The sequence below is a fragment of the Bombina bombina genome, unplaced genomic scaffold (assembly GCF_027579735.1).
Source record: "Bombina bombina isolate aBomBom1 unplaced genomic scaffold, aBomBom1.pri scaffold_604, whole genome shotgun sequence".
NCBI classification, from domain to species: Eukaryota; Metazoa; Chordata; class Amphibia; order Anura; family Bombinatoridae; genus Bombina; species Bombina bombina.
This window is the reverse complement of record NW_026510965.1, coordinates 131,739-146,983: the sequence shown is the minus strand read 5'-3', so window position 1 is coordinate 146,983 and position 15,245 is coordinate 131,739.

Genomic DNA, 15,245 nt, shown 5'->3' with positions numbered 1-15,245 from the left:
CAACATCTCCACATGCACCACAAAGCTGTGTTATTGAGTGACGAAAGTTGGGTCAGCAGGAATAACGCAACAATAACTTTAGTACAGCTGGCACAACCACATATTAGGAGCAGCACTACATGCTGAAGTAAGGACAAGGGACACATGATGGTAGAAGTAATTAAAGTCAGTAACTGTAACACTGCGCCGCTATAGCCATTGCTAGGGGTGTGGCGTCTCCTTTCCTGCTTGTTGCCCAGGGTAGTGATGGGTCCAGATGCGTGCAGTGCTGACATCATTGCTGCACGCTCCTGATGCCGGTTGGACCTCTGTGATGCGAATCCTGCACATATTTAAACTTTTTGCAAATGATCTGTCACTTCCCAAGTTTAGGTGTTCCTTTGTGTGCTCCTGGGTGTGACAGATCGTTGTATCTATGTGCCTGAATTACTGTTGCTGAACCTGCCTGTCTGACTACTCTACCTGTTTTACTCCTTAACTGCTGGATTGAATTACTGTTGCTGAACCTGCCTGTCTGACTACTCTACCTGCCTTACCTCTTAAACTGCTGGATTGTATTACTGTTGTCGAACCCTGTCTGCCTGACCTTTCTAGTGGTGTGCCCTTGAACTGCTTTACTGTTGCCAAACCCTGTCTGCCTGACCATTCTAGTGGTGTGCCCTTGGATTGCTTTACTGTTGTCAAACCCTGCCTGCCTGACCATTCTAGTGGTGTACCCTTAGACTGCTTTACTGTTGCCAAACCCTGCCTGCCTGACCATTCTAGTCGTTCATCCTTGGACTGCTCTGCCGTTGCCGCTGGGGACTGTCCTGCCTATGGGGAGTGCCACCTTCCTCATCTTACTAACTTCCTCTGCTCTGGGATATTCCCTATCATTCCGACTCAACGCTGGGATAACAAGACTACTGGCCGAGTTTGGTCTGAGAGGAGTATCCCACGAGTGTTACATTATACTTAGGCCATGCAGCCAGATGAGGTGGCATGAGCTATTTATCTTCAGGGACAGATGTTGGGAACCCATACCACACATTTGCAGAATATGAATTCCAAGCCAAGCTATTACAGCTCAACTCTCCTTACTAGTTGCAGCGAAGGATGCCGCTCCTGTTGCTACACCACCAGTCCCCAATCTTAGTTCAGTGACTTCTTCATCTGCTTCTGGAAGTCTATATTATTTCCCTGCTAAAGGACAAGGCCCTAGCCTGGGTCTCTCCCCTTTTGGAACAGAACCCTACACTCCTGCATGATGCTGATGAGTTCATTTCTGCTTTATCTTCTATGTTTGGGGCTTCTGGCCGTACTTCTGCTGCAGAATATTCTCTCCTGGATCTCTGCCAGGGCAATAAAACTGTGGAACAATTTGCCATTGAGTTCCACACCTTGGCACTTGAAACTACTTGGGATGGCAGTGCTCTCAAGGCAGCCTTTAGGAGGGGTCTCCATGAACGCATCAAAGATTAACTCACTTATTGTGATATTTCTTCTTCTTTGGATGACTTTCTAATGCTTTGTATCAATCTGGACTCTCGCTTTCAGGAAAGACAAGCTGAGAGAGACAGAACAAGGAGGGTCCTTCCCTCCCGTCCTCCTGTTCATCCAGTTTCAGCAGCATCCGCTACCCTTCAGCAGCTCCAGTTACCTCAGTAGAGGAACACATGGATCTCTCCTCCTTCAAACCTTCAGAGTCTGAAAGGCAGAGAAGAAGGAGACTGAGACTATGTTTTTATTGTGGATCTAACACCCTCCAACTAAAGGACTGTGACATTGCTTAGGGGATAACACTGGGGTACCTCTAAGCATGATCACTACTAAATCCCCTCACTCCTCTCGGATCCTGGTACCTGTTACCCTTAACTTCCTTCAGAATCTGCAGACAACATAAAAACACAGAAGCGCCACATGGCCCAATATTGTTGGATATAAATGAAGGTGTTAGGTTAAGTAGATACACTCACATTTAGTATAGCACCCCTAGTGGTGCAGAAGGAGCGGTCTGGGGTCAATAGCAGTCACCCAGAAGACTTACTTCCGGCAATCTAGAGCTCCCAATGATCCAGAGATGGAGGTATAAATCAAAAAGCAGGCAATAATAATAGTAGTCCGGCAGCAAGTGGTAAGTATATAAAAAACTTACTTTATCAAACTATATTAGCAGCCACTTTTTGGCTGAGAAACTCGTTGCTAATATATTTTAATGGACTAACTGAGAGAGCAAACCAGGATCTTGAAGCCTACCTTAGATCCTTTGTCAACATTCGCCATACCAACTGGTCTGAGTTGCTATCCCTAGCTGAACTGGCAAGAAACACTCATTGGCACTCTTCTCTTTGATATTCTCCATTTCAAGCCGCAGCAGGGTATCAACCTTGTGTATTCCCCTTTCGGCTCTGTCCACTGGGGTCCCTGCCACAGACCGACACATCACTGGACTCACCACTCATTGGCAACGTATTCACTCTCAGCTACGTTCAGCTGTTTTTTCCAAGGTCATGCACTTGCAAAGGGATAAATAGATCTTTAACTTTCTTAATTTCTGCGAGGAATTAATAGTGATCTCCCCCTTTAGGGGACCTAGGGTCCCATTGGTGGAGAGATATGGTTAATATATCGCCATCTAGGGAAATATTGGCTAGTGATGTCGCAAATAGTTCGCCGGCGAATAGTTCCTGGCGAGCATAGCTTGTTCGCGTTCACCGCGGCGGGCGAACATATGCGATGTTCGATCCGCCCCCTATTCGTCATCATTGAGTAAACTTTGACCCTGTACCTCACAGTCAGCAGACACATTCCAGCCAATCAGCAGCAGACCCTCCCTCCTAGACCCTCCCACCTCCTGGACAGCATCCATTTTAATTTGAAGCTGCATTCTTAGTGAGAGGAGGGACAGTGTAGCTGCTGCTGATTTAATAGGGAAATCGACAGCTAGGCTAGTGTATTCAGTATCCACTACAGTCCTAAAGGACTCATCTGATCTCTGCTGTAAGGACAGCACCCCAAAAAGCCCTTTTAAGGGCTAGAACATCAGTCTGCTTTTTTTTTTTTCCTGTGTAATCTAATTGCAGTTGCCTGCCTGCCAGCGTGCTGGGCATAAAACACGTGTGGTGCGCAGTGGCATTTAGCAGCCTTCTAATTACCAAAAAGCAACGCCAAAGCCATATAAGTCTGCTATTTCTGAACAAAGGGGATCCCAGAGAAGCATTTACAACCATTTATGCCATAATTGCATACGTTGTTTGTAAATAATTTCTGTGAGAAACCTAAAGTTTGTGAAAAAGTGAACAATTTTTTTTTATTTCATCGCATTTGACGGTGAAATGGTGTCATGAAATATACCAAAATGGGCCTAGATCAATACTTTGGGATGTCTTCTAAAAAAAATATATACATGTCAAGGGATATTCAGGTATTCCTGACAGATATCAGGGTTCCAATGTAACTAGTGCTCATTTTGAAAAAAAGTGGTTTTGAAATAGCAAAGTGCTTCTTGAATTTATTTCCCTATAACTTGCAAAAAAAGCAAAGAACATGTTAACATTGGGTATTTCTAAACTCAGGACAAAATTTAGAAACTATTTAGATGTTGTACCCGCTGCGGGAGTTTGGTCTGTCACTGTGAAGCGGGCGTAACCATTACACTACCTGATCGATACAACATCATACCTGATGTTTTAAAGCACGTTATTCCAAACAATTTAGGAATGTTAGGTGATTTATGCCCTTTATGGATTAAAACCAGACTCTGCATCAACTATGTAATTTTCCATGGGAGTTTTGCCATGGATCCCCCTCCGGCATGCCACAGTCCAGGTGTTAGTCCCCTTGAAACAACTTTTCCATCACTATTGTGGCCAGAAAGAGTCCCTGTGTGTTTTAAAATTCACCTGCCTATTGAAGTCTATGGCAGTTTGCCCGGTTCGCCCGTTCGCAAACTTTTGGGGAAGTTCGCGTTCGCCGTTCGCGAACTGAAAATTTTATGTTCGCGACATCACTATTGGCTATCTTTCCCGGCGGAATTTTTAAAGTTATGATCGTCAGAGCCACTTAGGGAAGTCTGATCATCTATCTGCAGGATAGTTATTTCAGGTACAGAGTTATTCTTGAAATGAATCTCCACAGCATCTGGCTTCTCTTCCACCACATGACAGTTATGTCTGGTGTGAGGTATGCTGGACCGCTCATAAATTAATAGGTCTTTTGACTTGTGACTAGATTGCATTATTTATGCAATCAATTATGGTACTTAGTCGCTTAAGAAGATCAATACCTATTATCAAACGATCATTTGGCAGATCCACTATAATGACAGGGTGTCTTATGACCCTGTTGCCCAGCCTTAGCTTTAGATGTGCAGTGCCCCAGACCTTGAGAGTGTCACCCCCAATGCCTATTAGTGAATGATCAATTTCTTTTAGCTTAGGTTTGTGGGGCGTTAGCTCATCTAGTTGTGTGTAGTACCTGTGGGATAGAATAGTTGCCTTAGATCCAGTATAAATTAATCCCATGATAGGGTTGGTAACAAAATCCTGGATCTCAGTTGATACATAATATCTCCCTGCAGTTTGTACCATTTCACACATAAAGTTATCATGTTTAAACATTTGGGGACTTTGCCATGGTTTACTTGGACTCATTACATCACCTGACGTGGCACAATCCTTATCGACTGCCTCCTCCGTAATAATAACAGGTTTCCTGCATACTGCACTGCAGTTAGGGGGTACTTCATCCTGTGGGGATTGTTCTGCACATCCATCTGTGAGAATAATGCATAGGGACTACTGAAACATAGGAATGTCATTAATACTTCCAGACTGGGGACACCTGTCATCACATTCAGGCCTTCTGTTGCTGGGCTGTAGGGAGAGAATTCGATTAGTATAATTTTTAACATTAATTATCTCATTCAGTATTTCAATCCCCTCAGATAATATCTGAATGTTTATGACTGTGCCTGTGGCCCACTGTTGACCACTGGCTATACCCCTAAAAAAGAATTATTTGGTTGCTGAGATGTAAAAGCTTGACTCATATTAGCGAATTGCTCACTTAACCGATTTAACTGGGTACTAAGCTGATCTACTTGATTGTACAAGTTACCCCTACAATAAAGTATAGAAGTATTTTCTATAAGAAAAAACTAAGGGGACGCGCTGTAGTGTTGATAGAAATTGTGTTGATGTGAATGAAATTCCTCTGGTATCGTGTGAGTTGAACCGTGACAGATAAGTATGTGAGAGTAGAGGTGTATATGTGTATATGATTCAGTGAAATCTTGTTAATCAAAGGAGAATGTGTGACTTGTTACAAACCGTAAGACATGAAACAATTGTGATACATTAGCAAAAAAATCATGAAACAATTGTGATACCTAAACAAAAAATCAGTTGGAATATTGCAAAGAACTAAAAACTTGCAACAAAATATGTGAACAGTTGAATTTGATTAAACTCAAAAAACTGAAAAGTCCAATATGTGATAAGTGTTCAGAGATAAAAAGTCCAAATTCAATGTAAAGGATATATAAAGAACAAAAGTTCAAAGGATCAAAACAAATGGCTTGCTCCGCTTGAATCCAAGGTGTGATGAATCAGGAAATCTAGGAGGATAGAAAAACAAGGGGCGCCAACATAGTGTGAATCAGTTTGGAAAACTGGAAAACAGTAGTCTGCAGTGGTTATACCCAGTTTGGTTTTTATCCCTTTGTTCCATACACTGACATTGGAAACTCGTTTGGAAACAAGGCTGATCGTGTGAGCAGCTACCCTTTTGGGATAAACAACACAACCCTTTGGACTTCCACAGTGGCGATCCGGCTCACCAGACGACACACAGCCGACTCCATCTACCTCATCTGACCCACCCACAGGTCTCCCGGGTGAGTCCCCCAGCGTACTGACTGCTGGTTCTGAATGTCAGCCTGCCTGTATGCACCCAGTTGGTTCTAGGTGCCACTCCACTTGTGAGTAGATTTTATTATAACTACTGTTTTCCAGTTTTCCAAACTGATTCACACTATGTTGGCGCCCCTTGTTTTTCTATCCTCCTAAGTTACCCCTACTCCTGGGCCTATCTCTTGATGCCCCATAGTAGTGATTCCTGGACCATTGGGATTCCTCAGATTCAGGGTCGCTGTTTCTATCCTGACGTGGTTGCCCTTGGAGTTCAGCTTGTCTTGTGTTACTTTCTTGGGGTGCACTATTTAACTGGGTTGTCTGGTTATCCTCAGAATACCTGCACCACTTATTGTATCTACCTCTATGGGGGATACCTGTTACCTTGTGGGTATTCTTCTCTTTGGGGATACCTATTTATCTGGTCATGCCCCCCATTTTGGGTATATTTCCTCTGTGCCTCAGCTCTTGGTGGGGGAGGGGCAGACTCAAAACATTTTGGGCTAGGCCTGTTTTCTCTGGCCACTTCTGCATACGTCTTCTTTTTTGGAAGGGGCTAGGTGACACCCTAGTTTCGGCCACTACTTTAGAGTTGGGGTTTTTCTCTCTTTTATTCCCATGGTCATTGGTTTGCTGTATGGCATATAATTTTGTACTTCCCCTAATCAGCCAATCTAATGAGCAGTTTTCATCAAAGTCTCCAGCCAAATTTATTTTGATATGAGGGGGTAAGGCTTCATAAAATAAATTAACAAATTCTGAGATCTCAAATTTGGGATAATTTCCGGCTATACTGTAAGCTCCTTTTAGTGCAGAAAGTAATTTGATTGGACTTTGATTTGCGCCACATTTCAAATTATATACAGCCACCTTAGCAGCTGTTATGGTGCGATATGGCCCAAACTCCTTTTTGCACTAATGCTTTACTTCACTTCAAGAATTATTATTCATATCTTTTAGTGGTGCAAAGTATTTATGATGCTTAGCATCAAACACCCATGGCAGAAATTCAATTTTAGATTGCCCATCATTTATATTTGTCAGGGTTTTTTTCCTGCTTTGTTTGTCATGTGCTTCTGGAAGCCATTTTACTCACCTCTCTTACTGAATCTGGTCCAGAGTGTGTGATGCTGCTCAATTCCTACACACCCTCTTATGGCCAGACTAGTGAACATCATCCGTGTGAGATAGGTTGCAGTCTCAGAATTGTGATGTTATAACTTATTATTTAAAGGATCTCTGTTCAGTATGCTTTGCCCTTGCATTGTCTCAGACCTGTTTGTGAGTTCCTGTTTTCCAGTTCCTGTATATTACCTGGCTGTCTGACATTTCTTCTGGTTCCTGATCCCTGGCTTGTTCCTGACTCTGCTGTTCTACCTGTTCCTGATTCCGGCTCATCCGACTACTCGCTTTGGCTCATGACTCGGCTCGTCTGACTACCAGCTCTGGTTTTGACTCCTGGCTTGTTATTTGACTTGTGGACTTTTATTATTTTTTGTTGTTAATATTTTTGCACTTGCACTTCTCGTATCAGTCTGATTCCTGGCACCCTGACAATATTTAATGCAACCAAAGCATTTTCATAAGCCTCTAAATGATCAATTATGGAAGTAGTCCCCCTTTTGGAAAATGGGTGTACTGCTCTACTTAGGAAATTATTTATCCTAGGGGTGTCATAAACTTTATTAAGTATGTTACCAGATCTCATTGGGACATTATTGTTTGGGTTAGAGCGCCCTCTATCTGTCCTATCTTTACTATGCTGAAATTTCTTTGATTTCTCATTGATCTGTATGGGAGAATGTTTAACACGGCCGTGATTACGCGTGTTACCGCGAGGCGTTAGGAGGTTGTTCTGAGACTCGTAATACCTACGTTAAGAAAAGTACGCAAAGGAAATAAAATACGCGTAACTAACACATCCCTCCTAACGCAAAACTCGGAATCTAGGCGTTAAATTGGGACAAAGTATTCTCTAATAAAAATTCAGACGATAAATGGATAACATTTAAAACATTGTTTACCCCTCAAGGACCAGACCATTTTTCAATTTCTTACCCTTAAAGGGATATCCCAGCCAAAATTGGAAACCACATGGGTGCATTTCGGTTTTGAAAAGAAGCAATTTTGTAATATACATGCATTAGCAAAAATGCTTCTAATAAAAGCTATAGCGGTTTCAAAAGTGTATTTAAGTATGCACCGTGCACCAGCATTTTAAACACAGCACTTGCTCAGAGAGCCTAAGGTGCTTGTACCATCTGGTAATGACTCTTTTTGTTAATTGCTGACATGATACAAGCCCCACCTGTGCTCTGAGCAGCTGCAGTATTTAAAATGCTGGTGCACTGAGAATATCTATCTATGCTTCACGTGCACATGCAGAGAAAAATGTTAACACTAAAACAGTAATAACTTTTACTAGAAGCTGTTTTGCCAATACATTTATATTGCAAATATGTTTCTATTCAAAGATGTAATAAATTTATGTACATTTAAGGACCAGGGCTATTTTTACATTTCTGCTGTGTTTGTGTTTAGCTGTAATGTTCCTCTTACTCATTTACTGTACCCACATATATTATATACCGTTTTTCTCGCCATTAAATGGACATTCTAAAGATACCATTATTTTCATCGTATCTTATAATTTACTATAAACAAAATTATAAAATATGAGGAAAAAATGGAAAAAAACACACTTTTTCTAACTTTGACCCCCACAATCTGTTACACATTTACAACCACCAAAAAACACCCATGCTAAATAGTTTCTAAATTTTGTCCTGAGTTTAGAAATACCCAATGTTTACATGTTCTTTGCTTTTTTTGCAAGTTATAGGGAAATAAATACAAGAAGCACTTTGCTATTTCAAAACCACTTTTTTTCAAAATTAGCGCTAGTTACATTGACCCTGATATCTGTCAGGAATACCTGAATATCCCTTGACATGTATATATTTTTTTTTAGTGGACAACCCAAAGTATTGATCTAGGCCCATTTTGGTATATTTTATGCCACAATTTCACCGCCAAATGCGATCAAATAATAATAAAAAAATTTAACTAACTTTTTCACAAACTTTAGGTTTCTCACTGAAATTATTTACAAACAGCTTGTGCTATTATGACACAAATGGTTTAAATGCTTCTCTGGGATCCCCTTTGTTCAGAAATAGCAGACATTTATGGCTTTCACATTACTTTTTGGTAATTAGAAGGCCACTAAATGCCGCTGTGCACCACACTTGTATAATGCCCAGTAGTGAAGGGGTTATTTAGGGAGCATGTAGGGAGCTTGTAGGATTAATTTTAGGTTTTAGTGTAGTGTAGTAGACTACGCAAAGTATTGATCTAGGCCCATTTTGGTATATTTTATGCCACAATTTCACCGCCAAATGCGATCAAATAATAATAAAACAATTTAACTAACTTTTTCACAAACTTTAGGTTTCTCACTGAAATTACTTACAAACAGCTTGTGCAATTATGGTACAAATGGTTGTAAATGCTTCTCTGGGATCCCCTTTGTTCAGAAATAGCAGACATATATGGCTTTGGCATTGCTTTTTGGTAATTAGAAGGCCGCTAATTGCCGCTGCGTACCACACTTTTATTTTGCCTAGCAGTGAAGGGGTTAATTAGGTAGTTTGTATGGTTAATTTTAACTTTAGTGTATATATCAGCCTCCCACCTGATGCATCCCACCCCCTGATCACTCCCTGATACCCCTCAAACAGGTATCTGCCCTCCCGCACCTCACAATTGTCGTCGACATCTTAAGTGCTGGCAGAAAGTCTGCCAGTACTAAAATAAAAGGCTTTATATATATTATATATTATTCTGCAATGTTGGATCCCCCTTAGCCCCCAATCTCCCTGATCCCCCCAAACAGCTCTTTAACCCCCCTCTCTCTCCCTAATTGCCGCCATCTTGGGTACTGGCAGCTTTCTGCCAGTACCCACTTTGCCATAAAAAATTTTTTTAATATATATCACCATTTATCCCCACAGCCCTCCCACCTACCCCCCCCCCCCACTTTCCCTCACCCCCCTTCCTTAACACAATCACTTTACTGTGATGTCATCTGCAGCGGGCGCGGGCATGCACACGCAAGTGCTCCCGCCCCCTTGCGGGCTCCAGCTCATTACCGGCAGAGATCCCTACTGAATCAGACACATGGGGCATGCAGAAATAGCGCAATCTACAGGGTACGTCGCTGGTCCTTGGCGCTGGTCGTTAAGGGGATGAATACCATATTTATAAGGAATATAACAAAGCATGCAAAAAAGCAATCAAATTAGCCAAAATTGAAAATGGAAAAATAATTGCAAAGGATTCTACGTCTAACCCTAAAAGGTTATTTAAGTATATACATTTTAAAAAAATCTAAGAATGACAATATAGGTACATTAAAATAAGTGGAGGGTAGCATGGTTAACAGTGACAGGGAGAAGGCTGAGGTACTAAAACCGTTTTTTTCTTCAGTATACACAAAACAGGAACCAATGGACGATACTTTGGAACAAACTAGAAAATAGGGTTAATTAAATGTTATTAATAATAACTAATACTAAGAATATTACCCGTATTGCCTATCAGTGATCAAATGATGAATAATGTTAATTAGTGTAAATAAAATATCAAAAATGTCAAAAAAATTACAATGAAAGCTAGCTAGCAGAAACTTGCACTCTCTTATATAAGTGTACATAAATGTGAACTCAGATTAAGTGTACAAACACTTGTTTAATAAAAGAAGAAACAAAAAATCGACATATAAATACTGCAATATATGTATAACGAACCCCAACAAAGTATATATATATACTAACATATATATGTGCTAAATGGGGGACATAATAAGATACATACAAATAAAGATACAACTCTAAAATGTGGTTAAATTCTAAAATAAAATAAAAATAAAACTAGCCTAAAAAAGTCTGAATTTCTGACTAATAAATGGGAAGTCTCCCAAAAAACTTCCGAGGTAATACCACCAGATAGAAATGCAGTGTAGGGCTTAGTATAAGCCTGGAGCAGTCTAAGGGTTAAGGCTGTAGGAGAGTGGGTTAGAAGAGAGAGGGAAGGTGCTGGGTGCAACATTGTTGCAATTTAGGGTAGGCCCCTCCTTACCAGTAGATAAGCCAAGTTCTCCCTTGCAACTTCCTCTTCTTCTCCGGATCCTGGCTGAAGCAGTTTTTTCTTAGCAGTTCTGTCATCACCAGTGCAGCTATGCATCGTTCCAGGCGTTCTACTCTGCCTCCCAGACGTTACCAGTCGGAACAGGAACCTCCTGCACCTGCAAAAGAAAAAATAAAGATAAGTTTTCAATCTATTTCTGAGGATGATTTAGATATCATTCCCCCAACTCAATATACTACTGTTGTGTCAGCCCAGGTTCATAATGTGGAAGAGCAGGGACCTATTGATATTGAGTTAGCTCAGGAATCCCCCAGACCTCAAGCATTGCAGACCCAGCAGGCTAATTTACCTCTTGATAGTGTACAGGCCTCATTTTTAAGTGCTGTACCCCCTGCTGCTATGTCAGCAGTTTCTGACCTATTGAAAAACATAATATCCGCTATGGCTGCAGCCTCCCCAGGGCCCAGTGTCACACCAGCTGTTTTCCCTCCTGATCCTTCTAGTCAGGATCCGGATCCTGCTTTAACTACCCCCAGCAGGCATCGCCCTTTCACACCTCTCATTGAGGCACCACACGTGGCAACACGCGGTCCCCAGCCCGGCCGGAACATGGCCCCTCAGCCCTCAACACCCGGACTTGCCCCTGGTCGCACCATACCCGAGGCCCAGGCCATCTCAGGGCCTATGCTGCTCCCCTCGGGGCCTAGCGATCTCCTTCGCCAGCCGCGTGGTCCGGGTCCGACTTCCGGTGTCAACGCCATGTTAGTGACGTCACCGGAAGCGGACATCGGCACTTCCGGCTTGGCAGATTCCCGCGCGGTCACAAGGACATCGGCTCCCGGGGCAACGCCACTTGCAGGTGAGCACCGAGAGCCGTCCTTGGCCGTTGGCGGGTTATCAGTGGGGGGTCGGAGGGGCATTAGCAGCGCAAGCAAACTGCGCAAGCGAACGGCACATTTGAATGTTAATCCTCAGGGGCATCAAAGGGGTCGCTCCATCATAAGAGGTAGTACCAGGCAGATAGCCAGTGATAGGGGTAGGGGGACACGCAGAGTTAACCCTTCCAGGGCAATGAGGCCATTACAGTTTATACAAATGGGAGATAACGCAAATGCCGTTCAGCAGGCCGCTCCCGATATTATTAACCCACACAGGTCTGATAGTGGTTTAGTGCAAGCGGCCGCTCAGCCGGATATTGTGTCTAATAATAGCCTGCATGTGAATCAAGGCAATGTTCAAAGTATGCATGTTAATCAAAACATTGAGCATCATTTACCATCTCATCATTTACCATCCCCCATTGGTGTGAATGCGGCTTTGAATGGTGTGAACGTACAAGCAGCTCCTCAGGGATATAATACACCCCTGGTTGGCATACATAATGCGAATGTGCAATCTTTAAGCCAGCTACAACATCCCATTACTTTAGGCATACAAGGAGTACAACCCCTTGATCAGGGTATCCACTCCCCCATGGCAGCCACGCAGGGCGCTCATGCACACTCATTAAACCATGCACAATCAATAAGCCAGGCATGCCATAACCCTATTGTAGACCAGCAGGGTGTGAATGCTCAGACATCTGCGAATGGACAGTCAGTGAGTCAGGGATTTCATACACCACTTCATATAGCTCATCCACCCCTTGCGACTGATAATCCAGACACATCCATTGGGCAAAGTGCTCGCCAAATTCTTTCTCTTTTGCAGGGGGCAATTGGATCACAAAGTGCAGCAAAAACACGGACCAACACTGCCACAGTCATGAGTGGGGCGGATGCAGGAGTACCAGGCAGCATTACAGCAGGAGCAGCAGCCACCACTTCCACTGCACAGCAAGGGTCTTCAGGACTCGCCCTCCAAAACCAGCCAGCAGGCCAGCCCGTTTCCAGCATGGGTCAGGGACCTCCTGCCATTAGTCACGGCACTACCCCCGGGGTGAAGCGAATCTGGATTGTGGGCCACTCCTTTGTCCACTGGGCCTCCCTACGCTGTGCGTCCCTCCCATTTGGCCAATCCCTAGGTCTCCCTTCCAACAAGGCATCCGTTAGGTGGTTGGGTGATAGGGGGATGTGCTGGCCCCAATTAGCAGGAACCATATCTGGGGCCCTGGTACGCTGGGGGAAGCCTCACATTATTATTCTTCACCTAGGGGGTAACGATGTGGGGGCCATACCAGTTTTACAGTTGATTAAGGTTATGCAGGCAGACATTGGGTGGCTAAGAGTACGCATCCCGGGGGTCATGATAGGGTGGTCCCATATAATACCCCGTCTCCACTGGAGGCATATGTCGGCCCATACGGCGGCATACCGGGTTAGGAAGAAGATCAATGCGTCTGTAGCGAAAACCGTCACTGGGTCAGGTGGCTTCGTGGTACGGCACGAAGCCATTTCGGCTGATAGAACCGAGCTATATAGAAGGGATAAAGTTCACCTTTCTGATGTGGGGCTGGATTTATTCATAGGGGACATTCAGAGAGCTCTGTTACCCCTCCTGTAAATCGGGTTGTGCGTTGGCGGCAAGGGTACCATTAAAATGCTTCCTTGTGGCGGGAGATCCTCGGTCCGGTTGCGCAGGAGAAGGTCGCTAGGGGTGAGTGATGGCCAGACTTCCGGGGAGGAGGGTAGGCCCTCACGTGCACGTGACGGTAACCCTCCTTCCTCCCTTTTGAGGGATGGTCACGTGATCTCTGCAACCCCTCAGCGTCATCTCCTTAGGGCAGAGACTCCTCTGCTGCTGTTCCCGTTGGGCCGGTGATCTCCTGCTGTTCTGGGTAGCTGATCTCTATGCCGCCATATATATTTTCAGTTCTATCAGTTCTATCTAGTTTGTTAGGTTAATAAAATTTTATGGCCTGTGACGGTCACAAAATTTTTCCCATAAAAAGTTTGTCTGTGGTTATTTCGCACTACATTCTCATGTACATAGTTATTTAATTAAGTTATGTTAAATCCTCTCCTCTGTGAAGAAGGATCCGGTAAGCATTTAATCCCTTAATGCAGTGTAGGGCTTAGTATAAGCCTGGAGCAGTCTAAGGGTTAAGGCTGTAGGAGAGTGGGTTAGAAGAGAGAGGGAAGGTGCTGGGTGCAACATTGTTGCAATTTAGGGTAGGCCCCTCCTTACCAGTAGATAAGCCAAGTTCTCCCTTGCAACTTCCTCTTCTTCTCCGGATCCTGGCTGAAGCAGTTTTTTCCCTCCCTCCCTTCCCCTTTTGTAATGTTTTAATGATGTTGTATTTTCGACGGCACCTTAATGGCAGGGCTATGGCTACTCACCCTAGGCCCAATAAGCCATTACTGTAGGATATGGATCTCCTCTCCCTGTTATGCGGTTTACACGGCTTGGTAACAGGGAATCCTTATCTAGGTGGAAGATCTTCTTTCACCCTGGCGGCGGGAGATCCTCGGTCCGGTTGCGCAGGAGAAGGTCGCTAGGGGTGAGTGATGGCCAGACTTCCGGGGAGGAGGGTAGGCCCTCACGTGCACGTGACGGTAACCCTCCTTCCTCCCTTTTGAGGGATGGTCACGTGATCTCTGCAACCCCTCAGCGTCATCTCCTTAGGGCAGAGACTCCTCTGCTGCTGTTCCCGTTGGGCCGGTGATCTCCTGCTGTTCTGGGTAGCTGATCTCTATGCCGCCATATATATTTTCAGTTCTATCAGTTCTATCTAGTTTGTTAGGTTAATAAAATTTTATGGCCTGTGACGGTCACAAAATTTTTCCCATAAAAAGTTTGTCTGTGGTTATTTCGCACTACATTCTCATGTACATAGTTATTTAATTAAGTTATGTTAAATCCTCTCCTCTGTGAAGAAGGATCCGGTAAGCATTTAATCCCTTATAGAATATAATCGGATTAACAGTCAGGAGTAGATGCTGTAATAGACAGACTTCCAGCAGCATTGCATGCTGAAAAGACAAATGTAAGCTGACAGATTCTTGTGACAGTCTCTCCTATTATACAGCGCTCATCCACTGTTCTGCAATCTGAGTATAAGGCAGGGATATAAACTCACCCTATGGCTCTTGTCAGCAGGTTAGGGATTATTATAAAAGGAGTTACCTTCTATGTTCACTTTTCATTGATGTTCAATCAGTGCAGAAATCACAGGTGTTTTAGTAGCAAAAGGCTGTACTCATTATTATCAGAGCAGGCTGTTTGACTCCTCAATTGGTAGCCTTATTCCTGTACTTAGTGCATTTG